At 44.3% G+C, this 22,084-nt stretch overlaps 1 protein-coding gene across 4 annotated transcripts in view; it reads left to right on the forward strand.

The window, feature by feature from the left end:
* The window catches only part of SLC38A4 (solute carrier family 38 member 4), a 186,797-nt gene that overhangs the window by 87,212 nt on the left and 77,501 nt on the right, over nucleotides 1-22,084 (forward strand). The window contains exon 2 of one of the 4 annotated variants that reach the window (XM_077265390.1): nucleotides 20,385-20,471. The exons of 2 other annotated variants lie outside the window; for them this stretch is intronic. The gene's annotated coding sequence lies outside the window, so the exon portion shown is untranslated. Of the gene's footprint in view, nucleotides 1-20,384; nucleotides 20,472-22,084 lie in introns of those variants that run through there. One more of the 4 variants, XM_077265387.1, reaches the window with a different exon arrangement.

The following is a 22,084-nucleotide window of genomic DNA, read 5'->3' on the forward strand; positions in this document are numbered from 1 at the left end:
TAGTTTTATAGGTGGGGTCGTTACAGACGCGGCGATACTAAATATGCATACTTTTATTGTTTAATTTTTTTTTTATTTAGATAAAGGAATGTATTTATGGGAATAATATATATATTTTTTTCTTTATTTAGGAATTTTTTTTTCTTTTTTTTTTTACACATGTGGGAATTTTTTTTTTAAACTTTTTTACTTTGTCCCAGGGGGGGACATTACAGATCGGTGATCTGACTGTGTGCACAGCACTCTGTCAGATCACCGATCTCACTTACAGTCGTGCAGGCTTACAAGCACCTGCACGGCACCCGGAAGTAATCCCTGCAGGACCCGGATGCAGCCCCGTGGCCATTTTGGATCCGGGGCCTGCAGGGATAGGAGGTAGGAGACCCTCGCAGCAACGCGATCACATCCCCCTCCCTCCGCGATGCTTCCCTGTACCGCCGGCACACCGCGATCATGTTTGATCGCGGTGTGCCGGGGGTTAATGTGCCGGGGGCGGTCCGTGACCGCTCCTGGCACATAGTGCCGGATGTCAGCTGCGATAGGCAGCTGACACCCGGCCGCGATCGGCCGCACTCCCCCCGTGAGCGCGGCCGATCGTGCTGGACGTACTATTCCGTCCTTGGGAATTAGGGCCCACCCCACATGGACGGAATAGTACGTCCAATGGCAGAAAGGGGTTAATGACGTAATTGCGCCCGCTGTCAGTGTCTGCATCAGTGACGTTAGACGCTGAGAGGGGGATGATGGTAGAGGGAGCGTAACATTCCTTCTCTCATTAATGTTGGGATGATGGACGGAAGGCCCACTGCCAGTATCGGGCCCCCCACTTGTTAATGGGCCCCATAGTGGCCAGATGGCAGAACAGGGAGATTGATTCTCCACATATATCCACTATACAGTTACAGTAGCGTAGCCCTCAGAGCGCAGGGCCAGGGTGACCGCCCCCTTTGCCTCCCTCGGTAGCTACGCTACTGGGACTAACAAACACAGTAAAAAATATAAAAAAAATAGAAACAAATAAATAAACAAATTCATATATTTGGCATCGCTGCATTCCTAAAAATTCCTATCTATCAAAATATAAAACAAATTGATCAGTAAATGGAATAAAGAGAAAAAAAATCAAAATGCCAGAATTGCAGTTTTCTGGCCACCGCAACATCACAAAAAAAGTAATAAGATGCGATCAAACATGTTATGTACCCTAAAGTGATATCAATAAAAACATCTTCTCGAGGCACAAAAATCAAGTTCTCACACAGCCCCATACCTCAAGAATTGAAAACGTTACAGCTTTAGACACACAAGCAAATTTTTTACTTCCAAATTTCTGATTTTTTTTCACCACTTAATTAAATTAAAAACTATGTCCCCGAGCAAGCCACACTTTTGGTGGTGATATGCAGGGCTGATGTTGGTGGGTTCTTCTATCTTCTCAGCAGTAAATACACAGGATATTATGTCTCTTTCTAATTAATAGTTTGCTAGGACTGTCTTCAGGTTGAGATTGCTGTATACAATGTTGGCCTTTACTTGCATTTGACTATTTGTTTTTTCCCTACCTCCTCCTCAATCCTTGTAATCTTTATATTGCAGTGGTGGCATATTCCAATGAATTTACTATTGCTAACCTGTGCTTCATGTTACTAGATAGAGAAGGTTACAGCTCTAATATGGGCTTGTCTGGTTAGACTTTCATAGCCTTTGAACTTTTTTAATTGTATTTTTGGCTTACATTTGAAATAATTACTGTATTTATAGGTGATCTTTTCTTTTGGCATATTTCTTTTTCCCTGATACTATTTTAATGGTACTTCAATGACCATTTTCTGGAAAAGTAGCCCACAGATTTTGTAATTACAGAAATGTTTCTTTACAAGGAAAACCATCCTAATTTGAGATATGCTTACTTCATAATGTAAGTTTTCTGTGTCAGACTCCCCTTTTTGGGGATGATTACTTCCTGCAGTTACGGGGTACTGCCATGGGGTCCAATGTGGCCCCCACATATGCAAGGATCTATATGGCAATATTTGAGGACATGTACATGTACAATTCCATCTTCTGGCACCATGTCTGAGCCTGGTGACATCTTTCGGATTTGGGATGGTAACCCCGAAGAGCTTTTTGCTTTTCAGTTGGAGTTAAATCAGGTATATCCAGAACTACAATTTACTATGACACAATCAATGAGTCAGATACAGTTCTTAGACACTTTGGTGTATAAAGATGGTAAGAGACCGAATACTGATCTATATGTGAAGACTGCAGACAGGAATAGTTTGCTATATTTTGATAGTAATCATCCAAGAAAGATGGTGAGCTATTTACCTTGGAGCCAGACAGCTAGAGTACAAAGAATTGTATCATGTGAGGAGAATATCGATTTAAGATGTGTCATAAGTTCATATCAAGGGGTTAGCCAAAAAATGAAGTGTTAAGAAATAACACTTGTATTCCCGTCCTTTGAGGTCCATGCTGTCAGACTCTACGTCCCCTTCTCCATGCGAGTGGTGGTGGTGTATCGTCCTCCCGGCCCCTCTCATCAGTTCCTGGATCACTTTTCCACCTGGCTTCCACACTTTCTCTCCTGTGACACCCCCACCCTTATCATGGGTGATTTCAACATCCCCATTGCTTCTCCCCTCTCCCCATCTGCTTCTCACCTTTTATCTCTAACCTCCTCTTTCGGCCTCTTGCAGCATACTAACTCTCCAACGCATGAAGATGGAAACTCCCTTGACTTAGTCTTCGCCCGACTTTGTTCAGTGGATGATTTCACAAACTCCCCTCTCCCGCTCTCTGACCACAACCTTCTTTCATTCTCTATCAAGAACTGCCACCCCGCTCAGGTCACCCCCACTTTCCACACTTACAGAAACATACAGGCCATTAACACCCAGAAACTTATGAAGAACTTGCAGTCCTCATTGGCCCCAATCTTCTCCATCTCATGTCCTGATTCTGCTCTGAAGCATTACAATGAAACCCTGCAAAGTGCCCTGGATGAAGCGGCACCTCCTATACATAGAACAACTCGGCACAGACGGCGACAACCATGGCACATGCTGCAAACACGTTTCCTGCAGCGGTGCTCCAGGTGCGCCGAAAGTCTGTGGAGAAAATCTAATCTACCCGAAGATTTCATCCATTATAAGTTCATGCTAAAAACATACAACTCTGCCCTTCACCTCTCCAAACAAACCTATTTCAACACCCTCATCACCTCACTGTCAAATAACCCTAAACATCTCTTTTACACTTTCTAGTCCCTACTCAACCCAAGAGAGCAGGCCCCAACCACAGATCTCCGCACTGACGATCTGGCCAATTACTTCAAAGAAAAAATTGACCACATTCGACAGGAAATCATCTCCCAATCTCTTCATACCATGCACGGTCCTCCCTCCCCCACTGCATCTAGTTCACTCTCTGACTTTGAACCAGTTACAGAAGAAGAAGTAAGCAGCTCCTTGCATCTTCTCGCCCGAACACTTGCACCAGTGACCCCATTCCATCACATCTCCTCCAGTTCCTTTCCCCGGCTGTCACCTCTCACATAACAAAAATATTCAACCTTTCCCTCACTTCCGGTATTTTTCCCTCCTCATTTAAGCATGCCATCATACATCCATTACTTAAAAAACCCTCCCTCGACCAAAATTGTGATGCTAATTATAGACCTGTCTCTAATCTTCCCTTCATCTCTAAACTCCTTGAACGCCTGGTCCACTCCCGTCTTACCCGCTGTTTCTCAGATAACTCTCTTCTTGACCCTCTTCAATCTGGCTTCCGCTCTTTACACTCTTTACACACTTTATGTTTTGCTGGTTCCTCCTCCTCTCACCTTCCCCTTACTGTTGGGGTTCCTCAAGGATCAGTCCTAGACCCCCTCCTCTTCTCTTTGTATACCGCCCCTATTGGAGAAACAATCAGTAGATTTGGTTTCCAGTACCATCTCTATGCTGACGACACCCAATTATACACCTCTTCTCCTGCTATCACGCCGACCTTTTTAGAAAACACCAGTGATTGTCTTACCACTGTCTCTAACATCATGTCCTCCCTCTATCTGAAACTGAACCTGTCAAAAACTGAACTCCTAGTGTTCTCTCCCTCTACTAACCTACCTTTGCCTGACATTGCCATCTCCGTGTGTGGTTCCACCATTACTCCCAAGCAACATGCCCGCTGCCTTGGGGTCATCCTTGATTCCGAGCTTTCATTCACCCCCCACATCCGATCACTGGCTCGCTCTTCTTATCTGCATCTCAAAAACATTTCTAGAATTCCCACTTTTCTTACTTTCGACTCTGCAAAAACTCTTACTGTCTCACTTATTAATTCTCGTCTGGACTATTGTAACTCTCTACTAATCGGCCTCCCTCTTACCAAACTCTCCCCGCTCCAATCTGTCCTGAATGCTGCTGCCAGGATCATATTCCTCACCAACCGTTACACCGATGCCTCTACCTTGTGCCAGTCATTACACTGGCTACCCATGCACTCCAGAATCCAGTACAAAACTACTACCCTCATCCACAAAGCACTCCATGGCTCAGCACCACCCTACATCTCCTCCCTGGTCTCAGTCTACCACCCTACCCGTGCCCTCTGCTCCGCTAATGACCTCAGGATAGCATCTTCAATAATCAGAACCTCCCACTCCCGTCTCCAAGACTTTACACGTGCTGCGCTGATTCTTTGGAATGCACTACCCAGGTTAATACGATTAATCCCCAATCCCCACAGTTTTAAGCGTGCCCTAAAAACTCATTTGTTCAAACTGGCCTACCGCCTCAATGCATTAACCTAACCATCCCTGTGTGGCCTGTTATGACCCCAATGGCAGAGGGTCTCAGAAATAATTACTAAGTCTGCAAACACAAAAAACCAGCTCATAGGGCAGTGGTAACTGAGCTGACCATATATCTAATCCTAGCACCACAAATAGCAGCAGCCGGGGAACGTGCCTACGTTGGTTCTAGACGTCTCGCGCCAGCCGGAGAACTAACTAACCCTAGAAGGGAAAAGAAAGACCTTTCTTGCCTCCAGAGAAAAGACCCCAAAAGTTGGATACAAGCCCCCAACAAATAATAACGGTGAGGTAAGAGGAAAAGACAAACGTAAGAATGAGCTAGGTATTTAGCAAAGAGAGGCCCACTAGCTAATAGCAGAATATAGTAAGATGACTTATATGGTCAGCCAAAACCCTATCAAAATATCCACGCTGGATATTCAAGAACCCCCGAACCGTCTAACGGCCCGGGGGGAGAACACCAGCCCCCTAGAGCTTCCAGCAAAGTCAGGAATCACATTTAGTACAAGCTAGACAAAAATAAGAGCAAAGCAAATAACCAAAAAAACAAAGAAGCAGGACTTAGCTTCATTTTGCACGAACCAGGACCAGCAGACAGGAGCAAACAGAAAGGATCTGATTACAACGATGCCAGGCACTGGACTAAGGATCCAGGAAGTTTATATAGCAACACCCCTGGACTAACGACCCAGGTGGGTGCCAAACTGAGGAAAGACAATCCCAGAGTCATATCACTAGTAACCACAAGAGGGAGCCAAAAAGTCTAATTCACAACAGTACCCCCCCCTTAAGGAGGGGTCACCGAACCCTCACCAAGACCACCAGGGCGATCAGGATGAGCAGCGTGAAAGGCACGAACTAAATCGGCCGCATGCACATCAGAAGCAACCACCCAGGAATTATCCTCCTGACCATAGCCCTTCCACTTGACCAGATACTGAAGCCTCCGTCTGGAGAGACGAGAATCCAAGATCTTCTCCACCACGTACTCCAACTCGCCCTCAACCAACACCGGAGCAGGAGGCTCAACAGAAGGAACCACAGGTATAACGTACCGCCGCAACAAAGACCTATGGAACCCGTTGTGAATGGCAAACGACACCGGAAGATCCAAGCGAAAGGACACAGGATTAAGGATTTCCAATATCTTGTAAGGACCGATGAAGCGAGGCTTAAATTTAGGAGAGGAGACCTTCATAGGAACAAATCGAGAAGACAGCCATACCAAATCCCCAACGCGAAGTCGGGGACCCACACCGCGGCGGCGGCTGGCAAAACGCTGAGCCTTCTCCTGTGACAACTTTAAGTTGTCCACCACATGATTCCAGATCTGCTGCAACCTATCCACCACAGAATCTACCCCAGGACAGTCAGAAGGCTCCACATGTCCCGAGGAAAAACGAGGATGGAAACCAGAGTTGCAGAAAAATGGCAAAACCAAAGTAGCGGAACTAGCCCGATTATTAAGGGCAAACTCAGCCAACGGCAAGAAGGTCACCCAATCATCCTGATCTGCCGAAACAAAACACCTCAAATAAGCCTCCAGAGTCTGATTAGTTCGCTCCGTTTGTCCATTAATCTGAGGATGAAAGGCAGACGAAAACGACAAATCAATGCCCATCCTAGCACAAAAGGATCGCCAGAACCTGGAAACAAACTGGGATCCTCTGTCAGACACAATATTCTCAGGAATGCCGTGTAAACGAACCACATTCTGAAAGAACACAGGAACCAGATCGGAAGAGGAAGGCAGCTTAGGCAAAGGCACCAAATGGACCATTTTAGAAAAGGGATCACATACCACCCAGATGACAGACATGCCCTGAGACACCGGGAGATCTGAAATGAAATCCATGGAAATGTGTGTCCAAGGCCTCTTCGGGACAGGCAAGAGCAAGAGCAACCCGCTGGCACGAGAACAGCAAGGCTTAGCTCGAGCACAAGTCCCACAGGACTGCACAAATGACCGCACATCCCGTGACAAGGAAGGCCACCAAAAGGACCTAGCCACCAGATCTCTGGTGCCAAAAATTCCCGGATGCCCTGCCAACACCGAGGAATGAACCTCGGAAATGACTCTGCTGGTCCACTTATCAGGAACAAACAGTCTGTCAGGTGGACAAGAGTCAGGTCTACCAGCCTGAAATCTCTGCAACACACGTCGCAAATCAGGAGAAATGGCCGACAAGATAACTCCCTCTTTAAGAATACCAACTGGTTCTGCGACTCCAGGAGAGTCAGGCACAAAGCTCCTTGAAAGAGCATCAGCCTTCACATTCTTTGAACCTGGTAAATACGAGACCACAAAGTCAAAACGGGAGAAAAACAATGACCAGCGGGCCTGTCTAGGATTCAGACGTTTAGCAGACTCGAGATACATTAGATTTTTGTGATCAGTCAAGACCACCACACGATGCTTAGCACCCTCGAGCCAATGACGCCACTCCTCAAATGCCCACTTCATGGCCAGCAACTCCCGATTGCCAACATCATAATTCCACTCAGCAGGCGAAAACTTCCTAGAGAAGAAAGCTCATGGTCTCATTACAGAGCAACCAGGGCCTCTCTGCGACAAAACGGCCCCTGTCATGATCACTGCAGGCAGAGATCATAGCAAGCCTATAGAGGGACAAGCTCTCGGAAGATGGAACTATACTGACCATGAACTAAGCCTGCCGCGCAACTAGAAATAGCCAGGTAGCATTTCCTATTTATAGCTAGATGCCCAGCTCTGGCCTAAGACCTAAATAGCTAGCAGAGGGAAATATAAGACCTGGCTCACCTCTAGAGAAATATTCCAAAGAAGACAGTAGCCCCCCACATATAATGACGGTGAGTTCAGATGAAACAACAAACGCAGCAGGAAAATAGTCTTAGCAAATTTGAGGTCCGCTTACTAGATAGCAGAAGACAGATAGTATACTTTCATGGTCAGCAGAAAAATACTAACAAAACACAATCCAGAGATTACCTTAAACTCTGGCATTAACTCATAACGCCAGAGTAGCAATCCCTGATCGACGAGAGCTTTCCAGACACAGTAACAAAACTTCAGCTGCGAACTGGAACAAATAGGCAAAACAAAACATGGACAAAAGTCCAACTTATCAGTAGTTGTCTAGAAGCAGGAACAAGCACTGAGAGGCATCAGATAACATTGTTGACCGGCAAGAAACCACCAGAGAAATGAGCTTAAATAGCGACACCCACTACTGATGGAATCAGGTGAAACAGGAAAGAGGATGACAAGTCCAATTCCACAAGCGGCCACCGGGGGAGCCCAGAATCCAAATTCACAACAGTACCCCCCCCTCAAGGAGGGGGCACCGAACCCTCACCAGATCCACCAGGGCGACCAGGATGAGCCCTATGGAAGGCACGAACAAGATCAGAAGCATGAACATCAGATGCATTGACCCAAGAATTATCCTCCTGGCCGTAACCCTTCCAGTTGACCAGATACTGGAGTTTCCGTCTGGAAACACGAGAGTCCAAAATTTTCTCCACAACGTACTCCAACTCACCCTCAACCAACACCGGAGCAGGAGGCTCAAGAGAAGGTACAACAGGTACCTCATACCTGCGCAATAACGACCGATGAAAAACGTTATGAATGGAAAAGGACGCAGGGAGGTCCAAACGGAAAGAAACAGGATTAAGAATCTCCAATATTCTATAAGGGCCGATGAACCGAGGTTTAAACTTAGGAGAAGAGACCCTCATAGGGACAAAACGAGAAGACAACCACACTAAATCTCCAACACAAAGCCGAGAACCAACACGACGATGACGGTTGGCAAAACGCTGAGTCTTCTCCTGTGACAACTTCAAATTGTCCATAACCTGCCCCCAGATGTGATGCAATCTCTCCACCACCGCATCCACTCCAGGACAATCCGAGGATTCCACCTGACCGGAGGAAAATCGAGGGTGAAACCCCGAATTACAGAAAAACGGGGACACCAAGGTGGAAGAACTGGCCCGATTATTGAGGGCGAACTCTGCCAATGGCAAAAAAGCAACCCAATCATCCTGGTCAGCAGAGACAAAACACCTCAGATATGTCTCAAGGGTCTGATTAGTCCGCTCGGTCTGGCCATTAGTCTGAGGGTGAAAAGCAGATGAAAAAGACAAATCTATGCCCATCCTAGCACAGAATGCCCGCCAAAATCTAGACACAAATTGGGTACCTCTGTCAGAAACAATATTCTCAGGAATACCGTGCAATCGGACAACATTCTGAAAAAACAGAGGAACCAACTCAGAAGAAGAAGGCAACTTGGGCAGAGGAACCAAATGGACCATTTTAGAGAAACGGTCACAGACCACCCAGATGACAGACATCTTCTGGGAAACAGGCAGATCTGAAATAAAATCCATCGAGATGTGTGTCCAAGGCCTCTTAGGAATAGGCAAGGGCAACAGCAGTCCGCTAGCCCGAGAACTACAAGACTTGGCCCGAGCACAAACGTCACATGACTGCACAAAGACTCGCACATCTCGTGACAGAGAAGGCCACCAGAAGGATCTTGCCACCAAATCCCTGGTACCAAAAATTCCGGGATGACCTGCCAATGCAGAAGAATGTACCTCAGAGATGACTCTGCTGGTCCAATCATCCGGAACAAACAGTCTATCAGGCGGACAACGATCCGGTCTATCCGCCTGAAACTCTTGCAAGGACCGCCGCAGATCAGGAGAAACGGCCGACAAAATTACTCCCTCCCTAAGGATACCTGTGGGTTCAGAATTACCAGGAGAGTCCGGGTCAAAACTCCTAGAAAGGGCATCTGCCTTAACATTCTTAGAACCCGGTAGGTATGACACCACAAAATTAAAGCGAGAAAAAAATAAAGACCAGCGCGCCTGTCTAGGATTCAGGCGTCTGGCAGTCTCAAGATAAATCAAATTTTTGTGGTCAGTCAATACCACCACCTGATGCCTAGCCCCCTCGAGCCAATGGCGCCACTCCTCAAACGCCCACTTCATGGCCAAAAGCTCCCGATTCCCAACATCATAATTCCGCTCTGCGGGCGAAAATTTGCGAGAAAAGAAGGCACAAGGCCTAATGACGGAGCAGTCGGAACCTTTCTGCGACAACACTGCCCCAGCTCCGATCTCCGAAGCGTCAACCTCAACCTGAAAAGGCAGATTCACATCAGGCTGACGCAACACAGGGGCAGAGGCAAAACGGCGCTTAAGCTCCTGAAAGGCCTCTACAGCATGAGGGGACCAATTAGCAACATCAGCGCCTTGTCTGGTCAAATCAGTCAGTGGTTTAACGACATCCGAAAAACCAGCAATAAATCGGCGGTAAAAGTTGGCAAAGCCCAAAAATCTCTGAAGACCCTTAAGAGAGGAGGGCTGAGTCCAGTCACAAATAGCTTGCACCTTGACGGGATCCATCTCAATGGAAGAGGGAGAAAAAATATACCCCAAAAAGGAAATTTTCTGGACCCCAAAAACGCACTTAGACCCCTTCACACATAAAGAATTAGACCGCAGAACCTGAAAAACTCTCCTGACCTGCTGGACATGAGAGTCCCAGTCATCAGAAAAAATCAGAATATCATCCAGATATATTATCATAAATTTATCCAGAAAATCGCGGAAAATATCATGCATAAAAGACTGGAAAACTGAAGGGGCATTAGAAAGACCAAAAGGCATGACCAAATACTCAAAGTGGCCCTCGGGCGTATTAAATGCGGTCTTCCACTCATCCCCCTGCCTGATCCGCACCAAATTATACGCCCCACGAAGATCAATTTTAGAGAACCACTTAGCACCCTCTATACGAGCAAACAAATCAGTAAGCAATGGCAATGGGTATTGATACTTAACAGTGATCTTATTCAGAAGCCGATAATCAATACATGGTCTCAAAGAGCCGTCTTTTTTTGAGACAAAGAAAAACCCAGCTCCCAAGGGAGAAGAAGATGGACGAATATGTCCCTTTTCCAAAGACTCCTTTATATATTCCCGCATAGCAGCATGTTCCGGCACAGACAAATTAAACAAACGACCCTTTGGATATTTACAACCCGGTATCAAATCTATGGCACAATCGCACTCACGGTGCGGAGGTAACGACCCAAGCTTGGGTTCGTCAAAGACGTCTTGATAATCAGAGAGGAACTCAGGGACTTCAGAGGGAATGGACGACGAAATAGAAACCAAAGGTACGTCCCCATGAATACCCTTACATCCCCAGCTCAACACAGACATAGCTCTCCAGTCCAAGACTGGGTTGTGAGACTGCAACCATGGCAATCCCAGTACCAAATCGTCATGTAAATTATACAGCACCAGGAAACGAATAATCTCCTGGTGATCCGGATTGATACGCATGGTTACTTGTGTCCAGTATTGTGGTTTATTATTAGCCAATGGGGTGGAGTCAATCCCCTTCAGAGGAATAAGAGTCTCCAAAGGCTCTAAATCAAAACCACAACGATTGGCAAAGGACCAATCCATAAGACTCAGAGCGGCGCCAGAGTCAATATAGGCGTCCGTGGCAATGGATGACAAAGAGCAAATCAGGGTTACAGACAAAATAAACTTAGACTGAATGGTGCCAATGGAAACAGACTTATCAAGCTTCTTTGTACGCCTAGAGCATGCCGATATAACATGAGTAGAATCCCCACAATAGAAACACAATCCATTCTTCCGTCTAAAATTCTGTCGCTCACTCCTGGACAGAATTCTATCACACTGCATACTTTCTGGCGTCTTTTCCATAGACACCGCCAGATGGTGCATCGGTTTGCGCTCCCGCAGACGCCTATCAATCTGAATAGCCATTGTCATGGACTCATTCAGACCTGCAGGCAAAGGGAACCCCACCATAACATCCTTAACGGCATCAGAGAGACCTTCTCTGAAAGTTGCCGCCAAGGCGCACTCATTCCACTGAGTAAGCACAGACCATTTACGGAATTTTTGGCAGAAAACTTCAGCTTCGTCTTGCCCCTGAGATAGTGCCATCAAAGTTTTTTCTGCCTGAAGTTCCAAATGAGGTTCCTCATAAAGCAAGCCCAAGGCCAGAAAAAACGCATCCACATCGCGTAACGCAGGATCCCCTGCTGGCAATGAGAAGGCCCAATCTTGAGGGTCACCCCTGAGCAAGGAAATCACAATCCTAACCTGCTGAGCAGGGTCTCCAGCTGAACGAGACTTCAGGGACAAATAAAGCTTACAATTATTTCGGAAATTCTGGAAGCTAGCTCTATTCCCTGTGAAGAACTCCGGCAAAGGAATTCTCGGCTCAGATACCGGAGCATGTACTACAAAATCTTGTAAATTTTGTACTTTCGTGATGAGATTATTCAAACCCGCAGTTACACTCTGGAGATCCATTATTGTCAGGTGCACACAGAGCATACAGAGATTAGGAGGAGAGAGAGAAAAAAGACTGCAGCAAGGCAGACTGGAGGAAAAAAAAAAAAAAAAAAAAAAAAATTCCAGCAGACTTCTTATAACTCTCCTTTCTCAACCTGGGTCTTTAACACTTTAATGGGCCGGTCAAACTGTCATGATCACTGCAGGCAGAGATCATAGCAAGCCTATAGAGGGACAAGCTCTCGGAAGATGGAACTATACTGACCATGAACTAAGCCTGCCGCGCAACTAGAAATAGCCAGGTAGCATTTCCTATTTATAGCTAGATGCCCAGCTCTGGCCTAAGACCTAAATAGCTAGCAGAGGGAAATATAAGACCTGGCTCACCTCTAGAGAAATATTCCAAAGAAGACAGTAGCCCCCCACATATAATGACGGTGAGTTCAGATGAAACAACAAACGCAGCAGGAAAATAGTCTTAGCAAATTTGAGGTCCGCTTACTAGATAGCAGAAGACAGATAGTATACTTTCATGGTCAGCAGAAAAATACTAACAAAACACAATCCAGAGATTACCTTAAACTCTGGCATTAACTCATAACGCCAGAGTAGCAATCCCTGATCGACGAGAGCTTTCCAGACACAGTAACAAAACTTCAGCTGCGAACTGGAACAAATAGGCAAAACAAAACATGGACAAAAGTCCAACTTATCAGTAGTTGTCTAGAAGCAGGAACAAGCACTGAGAGGCATCAGATAACATTGTTGACCGGCAAGAAACCACCAGAGAAATGAGCTTAAATAGCGACACCCACTACTGATGGAATCAGGTGAAACAGGAAAGAGGATGACAAGTCCAATTCCACAAGCGGCCACCGGGGGAGCCCAGAATCCAAATTCACAACAGGCCCCTGCCCCAATCTCAGAAGCATCCACTTCGACCTGAAAGGGAAGTGAGACATCAGGCTGGCACAAAACAGGCGCCGAAGTAAACCGGCGCTTCAACTCTTGGAACGCCTCCATGGCTGCAGGAGCCCAGTTAGCAACATCAGAACCTTTCTTGGTCATATCCGTCAAAGGTTTAACAACGCTAGAAAAATTAGCGATAAAACGACGGTAGAAGTTAGCAAAACCCAAGAACTTCTGAAGACTCTTAACTGATGTGGGTTGAGTCCAATCATGAATAGCTCGGACCTTGACTGGGTCCATCTCCACAGCAGAAGGGGAAAAAATAAACCCCAAAAAGGGAACCTTCTGTACTCCAAAGAGACACTTTGAGCCCTTAACAAACAAAGCATTCTCACGCAAAACCTGAAACACCATCCTGACCTGCTCCACATGTGAGTCCCAATCTTCAGAGAAAACCAGAATATCATCCAGATAAACAATCATAAATTTATCCAGATACTTCCGGAAAATATCATGCATAAAGGACTGAAACACTGAGGGAGCATTAGAGAGCCCAAAAGGCATCACCAAGTACTCAAAATGACCTTCGGGCGTATTAAATGCTGTCTTCCATTCATCTCCTTGCTTAATGCGCACAAGGTTGTACGCACCACGAAGATCTATCTTGGTGAACCACTTGGCACCTTTAATCCGGGCAAACAAGTCCGACAACAGAGGCAAAGGATACTGAAATTTAACAGTGATTTTATTCAGAAGCCGATAGTCAATACAAGGTCTCAAAGATCCGTCCTTCTTGGCCACAAAAAAGAATCCCGCACCAAGAGGGGAAGAGGATGGACGGATATGCCCCTTCTCCAGAGACTCCTTGATATACGAACGCATTGCGGCATGCTCAGGTACAGACAGATTAAATAGTCTTCCCTTAGGAAATTTACTACCTGGAATCAAATCTATGGCGCAGTCACAGTCCCTATGAGGAGGCAGAGCACTGGACCTGGACTCGCTGAATACATCCTGATAATCAGACAAATACTCAGGAACTTCCGAAGGAGTAGAGGAAGCAATAGACACCGGCGGGGAATCAGCATGAATTCCCTGACCGCCCCAACTTGACACAGACATTGCCTTCCAATCCAAGACTGGATTGTGGGTCTGTAACCATGGCAGCCCCAAAACGACCAAATCATGCATTTTATGCAGAACAAGAAAACGAATCACCTCCCGATGTTCAGGAGTCATGCACATGGTTACCTGTGTCCAAAACTGTGGTTTGTATTCCGCCAATGGCGTAGCATCAATACCTCTAAGAGGGATAGGATTTACCAACGGTTCAAGAACAAAACCACAGCGCTTGGCAAATGACAGATCCATAAGACTCAGGGCAGCACCTGAATCCACAAACGCCATAACAGGGTAAGAAGACAATGAGCAAATTAAAGTCACAGACAAAATAAATTTAGGTTGCAAATTACCAATGGCGACAGGACTAACAACCCTTGTTAGGCGTTTAGAGCATGCTGATATAACATGTGTAGAATCACCACAGTAAAAACACAACCAATTCTGACGTCTATGATTTTTCCGCTCATTTCTAGTCTGAATTCTATCACATTGCATTAAATCAGGTATTTGTTCAGACAACACCACCAGAGGATTAGCGGTTTTGCGCTCCCGCAAACGCCGGTCAATTTGAATAGCCAGCGCCATGGAATCATTCAGACTTGTAGGAATGGGGAAACCCACCATCACATTCTTAATGGCTTCAGAAAGGCCATTTCTGAAATTTGCGGCCAGAGCACACTCATTCCTCTGAGTAAGAACGGACCATTTCCGAAATTTTTGGCAATACACTTCAGCTTCATCCTGGCCCTGAGAAATAGCCAGCAAGGCTTTTTCTGCCTGAACTTCAAGATTGGGTTCCTCGTAAAGCAATCCGAGCGCCAGAAAAAACGCATCAATATTTGCCAATGCCGGATCTCCTGGCGCTAGCGAGAAAGCCCAATCCTGAGGGTCGCCCCGTAAAAAAGAGATAACAATTTTAACTTGCTGAGCTGAATCTCCAGATGAACGGGGTCTCAGAGATAGAAACAATTTACAATTAATCCTGAAATTCCTAAACTTAAATCGGTCTCCAGAAAACAGTTCAGGAATAGGTATTTTAGGTTCAGACATAGGACTACTGGTAACAAAATCTTGTATGCCCTGCACACGAGCAGCAAGCTGGTCCACACTTGTAATCAAGGTCTGGACATTCATGTCTGCAGCAAGCTCAAGCCACTCAGAGGTAAAGGGGAGGAAGAAAGAGAGGAAGAAAAAAAAAAAAATCAGAATTTCCTTTCTTATTATCCCACTTCTGCAATGCATTAAACATTCAATGTTGGCGGCCTGGCATACTGTTATGACCCCAATGGCAGAGGGTCTCAGAAATAATTACTAAGTCTGCAAACACAAAAAACCAGCTCATAGGGCAGTGGTAACTGAGCTGACCATATATCTAATCCTAGCACCACAAATAGCAGCAGCCGGGGAACGTGCCTACGTTGGTTCTAGACGTCTCGCGCCAGCCGGAGAACTAACTAACCCTAGAAGGGAAAAGAAAGACCTTTCTTGCCTCCAGAGAAAAGACCCCAAAAGTTGGATACAAGCCCCCAACAAATAATAACGGTGAGGTAAGAGGAAAAGACAAACGTAAGAATGAGCTAGGTATTTAGCAAAGAGAGGCCCACTAGCTAATAGCAGAATATAGTAAGATGACTTATATGGTCAGCCAAAACCCTATCAAAATATCCACGCTGGATATTCAAGAACCCCCGAACCGTCTAACGGCCCGGGGGGAGAACACCAGCCCCCTAGAGCTTCCAGCAAAGTCAGGAATCACATTTAGTACAAGCTGGACAAAAATAAGAGCAAAGCAAATAACCAAAAAACAAAGAAGCAGGACTTAGCTTAATTTTGCACGAACCAGGACCAGCAGACAGGAGCAAACAGAAAGGATCTGATTACAACGATGCCAGGCACTGGACTAAGGATCCAGGAAGTTTATATAGCAACACCCCTGGACTAACGACCCAGGTGGGTGCCAAACTGAGGAAAGACAATCCCAGAGTCATATCACTAGTAACCACAAGAGGGAGCCAAAAAGTCTAATTCACAACAGTGGCCCATTCGGAAAAAAAAAGAACCATAATCAGGTTCCTCTCATCATGTTCTCATACACTTTATGCAGTTAATAGCCCTCTGTGTCTGTACTGCTACACACTTAGGCAGTTAACTGGTTCATGCAGCTTTACATGAACACCCGAGCCTTACACTATGGCTGCTCTGAATAACTAAAGCAATTGTTACCATCCACCTCTCGTGTCTCCCCTCTTCCTCATAGTTTGTAAGCTTGCGAGCAGGGCCCTCATTCCTCCTGGTATCTGTTTTGAACTGTGATTTCTGTTATGCTGTAATGTCTATTGTCCGTACAAGTCCCCTCTATAATTTGTAAAGCGCTGCGGAATATGTTGGCGCTATATAAATAAAATTATTATTATTATTATTATTATAAGAACAAGGCCTTAAATCTAACACGTGAGGAACCTTGTAATAAATTACATACAGGACAGATATCTAGATGTATTCTATTTGTGTCTACATATAGCCCTGCGAGCAAACAGATCGAGAGGATTTTGAGAAACATTGGTCCTTATTACACCAAGGCCTGTGTTATGATCCTAGTGGCAAGGATCGCAGGTCGGACTAGCTAAGTAACTGAACAGACTACTAGCTCTGGGGAAGTGGTAACTAGATTGACCGCAACCTGATCCTATCCGCAAACAACTATAGGCAGCCGTGGAACGTTACCTAAAATCCTAGACGTCTCTTCACGGCCTGAGAAACTGACTATTCCTGGAGGGAAAAAAAGTCCTCTCTTGCCTCAGTGGAATGACCCCAAAGATATAGAATAGCCCCCCACAAATATTAACGGTGAGTTAAGGGGAAAGCACAAACGCAGAGATGAAATCAGATTTAGCAAATGAGGCCCGCTAATACTAGATAGCAGAAAATAGGAAGGGAACTGTGCGGTCAATAAAAAAACCCTATTCAAAATATCCACGCAGAGATTGCTCGAGCCCCCGCACCAACTAACGGTGCGGGGGAAGCAACTCCGTACCCCAGAGCTTACCAGAAAAAAGAAATCACATATTAGCAACCTGGACTAGACTCATCATACACAGAAATCATATTGCAGGCAGATGAGCAAAAAATATTCAAACAGAACTTAGCTTATCCTGAAGAGGCAGAAAACGAGATAATCAGGAGTAATCAGAATAGCACTGAATACATTGACAGCCGGCAACAAGTGGAAGTGAAGCAGAGCTAAATAGGAGCCTCCCTGGTGAATAACGAGGCAGCTGATCCAGCCAGACCCGCAGGATAATAAACCAAACCACCAGGGGGAGCCAAAAAACCAAAGTCACACAATACCATCTGTGACCACAAGAGGGAGCCTGAAAACGGAGTTCACAACAGGCCTGCCATCCATCCCAGAACTTGCGGTACAACCGATATTGTCTTTTAGGAGAGGTCGAAATCTAAGGGATAGGTTGGTAAAATCTGACTTTGGCAAGTCAAAAATCTCAATACAACAAAATTTATGTACCCCCAGACATTTGAATTTTCCTTGTCTGGGTTGGGCATGTTGTAACAACATGCTAAAGGGTGATGTATTTTATCATACACATATGGATAAAAAAATGTGTTGAAAGATACACTTGTGCTTCTAGCTATGTGGTGTACATGATTGTATGCCCATGTGTGTTGGTATATGTAGGGGAGACTACAATGGAGGTTAGGGCCCGTATCAGTAAGCACAAGAGTATTATTAGTACTGGGTTAACGGAATTGTCAGTTTCTAAACATTTTCTTTATAATAAACATTCGGTAAATCAACTAAGATCTAGAGTGATTGACAGTGTTCCGGTACAAAGGAGAGGTGGGGATAGGCTTAAAATATTAAAGAAAAAGCAATTGAGGTGGATTTATACACTGGGTACTTTACAACGCAGGGGTCTTAATATAGAATTTAATCTGCATACTTGTTTATTGCAGGCTATCCTCTTGCTCTCTTTTGGGGTTTTTATTGTCGATTTATTTTTATCATTGACACTTTGTTATTTTTCCTTATTTTTCTATGGGGTCATATTGATGATGATGGCTGTCAGAATACATCGGGAATGAGATGGATGGAGAATTACAGTATAAGGCAAAATACACACAAATGGTTTAACATGTGCTTGGTCTCTCTCTCTCCCTGCCCTCTGACTGCTTTCTTTCCCTTTTCTTGGAATTGTTAAATGCACATTTTGTCTCCTCCCCCATTTATATTGTTCCTTCTTCCATCCATTTTATGTTCTCCACTTTTTCTTTTTTGTGTGTGCTTTTCCTTCCTTTGTTACTCCTTTATTTTATTCAACATGAGAATGTGATGATTATGTACATGTTTTGTGACTGCCCATCGTAACATTATCTAAATAATATCATCTAAGGGGTTAATACATTTTTGCAATATAGTGGATTTGAGGTCATGGATATGTTTGGGAACTTTTACTCTCATTGCCATGGATGTGGTTGATATTTAATTTTCTTGGTTGCCATGATACGATATACAGCTCTGGCAAAAATTAAGAGTCCACCACATCAAATCCCTGTCATGGACAGCCCATTCTCCAGACCTGAACCCCACTGAAAACCTCTGGAATGTAATCAAGAGGTTGATGGATAGTCACAAGCCATTAAAGTAAGAAGAACTGCTTACATTTCTGTGCCAGGAACAGTGTGAAAGACTGGTGGAAAGCATGCCAAGACGCATGAAAGCTGTGATTAAAAATCATGGTTATTCCACAAAATATTGATTTCTGAACTCTTCCTGAGTTAAAACATTAGTATTGTTGTTTCTAAATGATTATGAACTTGTTTTCTTTGCATTATTTGAGGTCTGAAAGCGCTGTTTGTTTGTTTAATTTTGACCATTTCTCCTTTTCAGAAAAAAAATACAAAATGTATTGCTTGGAAATTCAGAGACATGTTGTCAGAAGTTTATAAAATAAAATAACAATTTACATTTTACTCCAAAATACACCTATAAAGAGAAAACACAGACAAACAGAACATTTTGCAGTGGTCTCTTAATTTTTGCCAGAGCTGTATATATATATATTTCCTTCTTTTTTGTTGTGATATGCCTTGTGTTTGGTTTCATTGCCATGTACATGGCTCATACCACTCCTCCTCTGGAGCGATGCCTCTCTTAGCGCTGGGCGCGCCTGCGCACTTGGACGGTGCACTATGGGTAAGTCACGTGACTTGGTCAGGTGACTGGTGCCTGGTGATGCCGGCGGGTCATGCATGCGCTGCACTGCCGCAGAGAGTTGAGAGCTGATACGGGGTTGGCAGGCAGTGAAATTCCGACATGAGAACGCTGGAAGACAGCCGTGAATTGATGGTCCATTAAACCTAGGATCAGGTTGGTGCCTTTTTTGTAAGTGACCATGATTGGATGGTTATCATGGGGTTTAATACATATGGAAACATCCGGTCTCAGTGATTCAACAGTGGTTTCGATGGAGATGGGGATGCATTTTGCTATTTATGCTATCACAATATATTATATATGCAAAGGGATTATAGCTAGTGATGAGCGAATATACTCATTACTCGAGATTTCTCGAGCATGCTCGGGGGTCCTCCGAGTATCTTTTAGTGCTCGGATTTTTAGTTTTTCTGGCCGCAGCTGAATGATTTACATCTATTAGCCAGCAAAAGTACATGTGGGGATTCCCTAGCAACCAGGCAACCCCCACATGTACTTATGCTGGCTAATAGATGTAAATCATTCAGCTGCGGCAATAAAAACTAGATCTCCGAGCACTAAAAAATACTCGGAGGACCCTCGAGCATGCTCGAGAAATCTCGAGTAACGAGTATATTCGCTCATCACTAGCTATAGCTTTATGGATAAAGATGTGCATTTTGTTAATACTAGTTGTAATGGATAAGGACCCTATATGTATCTGTGGTATGTTATTTGTGATTTTTTTTTGTAAATAATCTATGTGATTGAAATTTGAGGGCTGTGCCTTAGTGGTGATTGGTGCTTGCTGTGGTCCCACACTACTTAAGCCAGCCCTGTGCATTGCTATTTCTACTTGTCAAAGACCTATTGCTGGTCGAAAAGTCATATTTTATCATGGCGGAATAAAGCTTTTCTTCAACTACTACACCTGGATGGGACACTGTTCTTACCTCTTCTTGTCTGTTCCATTTAAAGAGAATCTGTCACCAGGTTCATGCTGAGAAGCTCTGGAGAGGGACAGAAGTGCTCACAAAATACAGCAATACATCAGGAAAAGGAAAGGTATATGCGATGGTATTGGTAATACTCACCTAGAGGTATTGTGTGCAGGCACAACCCTTATAGAAGCATGGAAAGTCGCTGCTGCCCCGTGGCTTGAGGAAATGGTTCTATAAGATGTATAGTGGCAAAAATGTAAGCTGGCACGTATAGGCAGGCTGCACTGTGGGAATGAAAAGCCTTTAGACTCCAAAACGTTTTTAATTAATTTAATTAATATATAGCTTTCCTTTATTTAATTAATACCAACACGTTTCAGCACCAAACTGGCACCTTTCTCATATAAAAACCTTGAGAAAGGTTACTTGGTTTTTATACCTTGAGAAAGGTGCTGGTCCAGCGCAGAAACACATTGGTATTAATAAAAACCATTTTGGAACATCAAGGCTTTCAATCCCACAGCACAGCCCGCCTAAATGGAGCTTCCATTTTTGACACCAGGTTTATGCTGTCTCATCTGAGCAGCAAAAGATAAAAGTGGAAACTCTCATTCTAATGCTGAGTCCCTTACTGGACGTCTTGCTGTACTTTTAATAAAACACTTGTATCTGCTTTACCTCTGCTAGTCCTCTCAATGATGAGCTCCTGCCATATAATCCATAATGTTGATGAGATCCAGTGATTCCCGCTTGCTGCCTATGCACAGTCTAGTGGAGTTAGACAGAGTTCGGCTATGTGCACACTCATGGAAAACTGCTGCGGATCCGCAGCAAAAGCCGCAGCGTGTGCACATAGCCTTCATCACTGAGAAGACTAAAAGTTGCAATAGATAAAACAGTGAATTATTACACTATTGTAAGAAGCAAAGATAATCAAGTGAATTTGATGCAAATAGAAATCAACTCAATTTTTAGGATATTCATAGGTTACACGATCTCAAACAATTTGAAATTCGATTTGTACGAATCACCGAATTAGCGCCCACTGCCTTGTTAAACATTTCAGACCTCTCACTGTATAAATACTATTTAGAGGAAAGCACGTCGGCTCATATAAATGCACCTGAAACCCCAGAAATATACATGGACCATGAACAATAACCCCATTTAACATCTCCTTCAGCAGCTTATACAGGAAAAAACCTTGTAAAGGGCATGTATGAGTCTTAGAAATACACCCCCTTATACAGCATCCTGCACTTAAAATGTTATCCTATGAATAAAAAAAGTGCATTTCTTAGTTGGATCCTGCAAAACATTTTTCATTGAAATAGCCTAAATATGCTAACATACAGTCATATTTGTATGTGGTGCCCATGGTGCACTTTTGATTTTTTTGTACTTCTTATGCATTCAGTACCGGAGTCGCTTTATTGCTCATATACATGAGGATCCAAGTGGTGGGACCAGCTGACTCATTAGGTGGAAGTCCTTATATGAGAAAGTATATGTTTAGTATTATCTAATATAGACATGTCAAATGTAGTTATTGGCCAAACCCTACATGCATATACTGTATGCATTCAATCGGGAAAAATTACAAACCAAAATACAAAAAGTGTAATATATTTATTTCCTATGTACTGTTTTAGAACTCTACATACCTGTAAGAGTGGTGGATTGTATTGTCACATTCCTGCCCCTGAAGACAACAATTGCATTATGTAAATTATGTCA

The sequence above is a fragment of the Ranitomeya variabilis genome, chromosome 5 (assembly GCF_051348905.1).
Source record: "Ranitomeya variabilis isolate aRanVar5 chromosome 5, aRanVar5.hap1, whole genome shotgun sequence".
Classification (NCBI taxonomy): domain Eukaryota; kingdom Metazoa; phylum Chordata; class Amphibia; order Anura; family Dendrobatidae; genus Ranitomeya; species Ranitomeya variabilis.